Below are 5,000 nucleotides of genomic sequence, written 5' to 3' on the forward strand. Positions count from 1 at the left end.
TGTAGGCCTTCAAATACATCCACAGGTACACCTCCAATTGACTCAAATGATGTCAAATAGCCTTTCAGAAGCTACTAAAGCCATTACATCATTTTCTGGAATTTTCCAAGCTGTTTAAAGGCACAGTCAACTTAGTAAACTTCTGACCCACTGGAATTGTGATACAGTGAATTGTAACTGAAATATTCTGTCTGTAAACAATTGTTGGAAAAATGACTTGTGTCATACACAGAGTAGATGTCCTAACCAACATGCCAAAACTATAGTTTGTTAACAAGAAATTTGTGGAGTGGTTGAAAAATGGGTTTTAATTACCCCAACCTAAGTGTATGTAAAATTCCGACTTCAAATGTATATATATATATATTGAGAGAGAGAGAGAGACTGTATATATACAGAGAGGAAGATCATGTGCATAGGGACAAACGAGAGCCCACTTATACCGTGGAATACCACATTGTTCCACTTGGATTGAAACATGGACAAGTACTGATTGTTGGAGATGTATCTTAGCCACAGCGGGAACATACTAGATCATACTAGAATCCCTAGCTCAATGTGCTGAGCTCCACCTCCTGTACCTCTTCACCTTCTGTACAACCCTCTCAATCCACTTCTCTCTCTATTCACATCCTCCTCGTCATGTGAATAAAACAAGACTCCACTCTCACACACACGCACACGCAGCAGAACAACAGATGTATATTTTACATGCTGAAGTGTCAAAGCAAATCAGAGATGCTCTCTAACAAGGGGGTTGGAGGATAAAAAGATAATGAGTCGCTCAGGAACACCCACCCTTCCCGCTCCCTCCCAGCATTCACTCTGATATAATATTTATCTGAGACAGCTTACACACACACACACGCACGCACGCACGCACGCACGCACGCACGCACGCACGCACGCACGCACGCACGCACGCACGCACGCACGCACGCACACACACACACACACACACACACACACACACACACACACACACACACACACACACACACACACACACACACACACACACACGAAGAGAGCACCAGCCTAGGCTGAGGCAGGGATGGAGAGGGAGAGAGAGATGGAGAGTTAGTTATTATGGGGGAGAGATACTAGAGGGGGACTCTGGGGAGTCTGTATTCCCCTTATCAGACGTGGGCTCATTCTGACGCTTTGTCTTCCCCATTCAGACCCGTTTGTGATGGATTGGAAAGGGAGGGTGGGATGTTTGGGCCCTCTGAGTATCGACTAGCAGTCCAGACGTCAGTCAAAATTCATGAGATGCTCCTTATTGACAGACAATGAGGAGGAAGAGAAAGAGAATTCAATTACTTTCACCACTCTGGGGCTCCTAGTGCAATAAAGAAAGAGCTGGAAAATCCTGGTTAAATACTTGAATATTCCAAATGAAATTACAAGCTAATCCACCTGCTAATATACTGACGCACACAATCCCCATCATATGAATAAAGAGAAACAGACAGTGGGAGGGAGAGAGAGAGAAAGAGAGAGGGGAGAGAGAGAGAAAGAGAGAGGGGAGAGAGAGAGAAAGAGAGAGGGGAGAGAGAGAGAAAGAGAGAGGGGAGAGAGAGAGAAAGAGAGAGGGGAGAGAGAGAAAGACGGAGACAATGTGAAAAAGAGAAAGAGAGTTGTCAAAGTTGTCGTTTGTATAGGTTGACATAACATAATAACACAAATGTGTTAACAAGGACAGAGTCAAGGTCCTCGTCTGTTTATTACAACCATATCACAGAACAGGTGCCTCTGAGCTTTCATGAACATAGGGTGCCATTTCAGAGAGAGAGGGAGAGAGAGATAGAGCGAGAGAGAGCGAGAGCGAGAGAATGAGAGAGCGCGAGAGAGCGCGCGAGAGAGAGCAAGAGTGAGAGCACGAGCGAGTGAGAAAAAGAGAGCGCGCGAGAGTGAGAAAGTGAGAGAGAGTGAGAGCGAGAGAACAAGAGTGAGAGTGAGAGAGACAGAGCGAGAGAGTGAGAGAGACAGAGCGAGTGAGAGAACAAGAGTGAGAGTGAGAGAGACAGAGAGAGAGAGTGTGAGAGAGACAGAGCAAGAGAGAGTGAGATAAAGAGAGAGAACGAGTGAAAGAGAGAGAGAGAGCGCGAGAGAGTGAGAGAGAGAGAGTGAGCGAGTGAGAACAGGGGAGAGCGAGAGAGAGCGAGAGAGAGCGAGAGAGAACGAGAGTGAGAGCGAGCGAGAGAGTGAGAGAGACAGAGCGAGTGAGAGAACAAGAGTGAGAGTGAGAGAGACAGAGCGAGAGAGTGTGAGAGAGACAGAGCAAGAGAGAGTGAGATAAAGAGAGAGAACGAGTGAAAGAGAGAGAGAGAGCGCGAGAGAGTGAGAGAGAGAGAGTGAGCGAGTGAGAACAGGGGAGAGCGAGAGAGAGCGAGAGAGAGCGAGAGAGAACGAGAGTGAGAGCGAGAGAGAGCGTGAGAGACAGAGCAAGAGAGAGAGCGAGACAGAGTGAGAGAGAGAGAGAGAGAGAGAGAGAGAGAGATCAAATGGGAAATATATAGAAGAAAATTGTTTTTTTCCCAAACACAGTGTGTCTGAACTCTGGTGTCCAAACACCCAGCGTGCCCTAGACCTTCTGTCTGAGGACCAACTAGGCTTACCTAGCCACATCATAATACACACAGGCACAAACGACCTGAGAGCACAGCAGGAAAGGGTGGCCACAGCACTGAATGGAGTGATTGAAAAGGCTTCTTCTACTTTCCCCAACGCACAAGTGGTTATCTCCTCCCTGCTACCAAGAAAAGACTTCCACCCTGCCACAATAAAGCGGGTAAACGCAAGTATTTCCCGTGACTGTGCCTCAAAACCAAATGTTTTCCTGGCCCACCACTCCACCCTGGACTTGAACAGCCTCTATGACCAGGTCCACCTCTACAAGGCAGCAGTGCCCACCTTTGCCCGGACTCTAAAGGACATCGCTCTCAAACGTATCCCAACACTTCACACAGGAGCAACAGATCAATAGACACCCCACCCAGACCAGCGAGACACCCTCCAAGACCTGCAGGACCCCCCTTGACCTACACATAGAGGACCCACGCCAAGAGGACTTACATCCAGACCACAGCACCCCCAGACACACCCACACCCCCACCCCAACCAATCAACACCCCCCCACGTCAACCATGCCCACACCCCATTTAGGCACCCTCAGATCAGACCTATGCCACTCCTGCCCACCCCATGCACCCCACCCCCGCAAAGAGGGCCTCAACATGGAAGTCCCCCATACGCCCAGGTAGTGAGCGGCAAACAGGCCCAACCCCCACTCTTACACTTGCCCAAGACAATGGTATGTACCAGATGCTCAGCAGGCTCTGCTCACACTTACTGGCCTGAGGCCAAACCACGACCAACAACATTGGACACTTTATGGAACAAAAAGCCTTCACTATATGATCCTGGAATATCCAAGGTCTGAGGTCATCTGCCTTTGGCCTAAAGAGCAGGAAACCGGACTTCACCAAAGAAATCGGTAATACAGACATTGTCATCCTGAAAGAAACCTGGTATAGAGGAGTCGGACCCACTGGTTGCCCTCTAGGTTACAGAGAGCTGGTAGTCCCATCCACCAAACTACCAGGTGTGAAACAGGGAAGGGACTCAGGGGGTATGCTAATGCTAATGTGTTATAGAGCAGACCTAACTCACTCCATTAAATTAATCAAAACAGGAACATTTTACATTTGGCTAAAAATTTAAAAGGAAATTATCTTAAAAGAGAAAAATGTCCTCCTGTGTGCTACCTATATCCCCCCACTAGAATCCCCATACTTTAATGAAGACAGCTTCTCCGTCCTGGAGGGGGAAATCAATCATTTCCAGGCCCAGGGACATGTACTAGTCTGTGGTGACCTAAATACCAGAACCGGACAAGAACCTGACACCCTCAGCAAACAGGGGGACAAACACCTACTTGGAGGTGACAGCATTCCCTCCCGCATATGCCCCACTAGGCACAACTATGACAACATAACCAACAAAAACGGGTCACAAATCCTGCAGCTCTGTCGCACGCTGGGTATGTACATAGTCAATGGTAGGCTTCGAGGGGACTCCTATGGTAGGTACAGCTATAGCTCATTTCTTGGCAGTAGTACTGTAGACTACTTTATCACTGACCTCAACCCAGAGTCTCTCAGAGCGTTCAGAGTCAGCCCACTGACACACCTATCAGACCACAGCAAAATCACAGTCTACTTGAACAGAGCAATACTCAATCATGAGTAACATTAAGAAATGCTATAGATGGAAGGAATGCAGTTTGGAAACCTACCAAAAAACAATTAGGCAACAACAAGTTCAACCCCTTTTAGACAATTTCCTGGGTAAAACGTTCCACTGTAATAGTGAAGGTGTAAACATGGCAGTAGAAAATCTTAACAGTATATTTGACCTCTCAGCTTCCCTATCAAATCTAAAAGTCTCAAATAGAAAACTGAAGAAAATGAACAACAATGACAAATGGTTTGTTGAAGAATGCAAAAATCTAAGAAAGAAATTGAGAAACCTGTCCAACAAAACATAGAGACCTGGAAAACCTGAGTCTACGCCTTCACTATGGTGAATCACTAAAACAATACAGAAATACACTACGGAAAAAGCAGGAACAGCATGTCAGAAATCAGCTCAGTGTAATTGAAGAATCAATAGACTCTAACCACTTCTGGGAAAATTGGAAAACACTAAACAAACAACAACATGAAAAATGATCTATCCAAAATGGAGATGTATTGTATGGGTAAACCACTTCTCCAATTTCTTTGGTCCTATAACAAAGAATAAAGAGACAAAACATATACAAGATCAAATACAGATCTTATAATCAACTATTAAAGACTACCAGAACCCACTGGATTCTCCAATTACCTTGAATGAGTTACAGGACAAAATAAAAACTCTGGCCTGTGGTGTTGATGGTATCCTTAATGAAATGATGAAATATACAGACATTAAATCCAATTGGCTATACTAAA

At 46.0% G+C, this 5,000-nt stretch overlaps 1 protein-coding gene across 2 annotated transcripts in view; it reads right to left on the reverse strand.

Moving 5' to 3' along the window:
- LOC135528182 (plexin-A1-like) overlaps positions 1-5,000 on the reverse strand; it is a 299,019-nt gene that overhangs the window by 48,837 nt on the left and 245,182 nt on the right. The gene's annotated exons all lie outside the window — the stretch shown is intronic.

This window comes from Oncorhynchus masou, chromosome 33 (assembly GCF_036934945.1).
Source record: "Oncorhynchus masou masou isolate Uvic2021 chromosome 33, UVic_Omas_1.1, whole genome shotgun sequence".
In the NCBI taxonomy this organism is placed as follows: domain Eukaryota; kingdom Metazoa; phylum Chordata; class Actinopteri; order Salmoniformes; family Salmonidae; genus Oncorhynchus; species Oncorhynchus masou.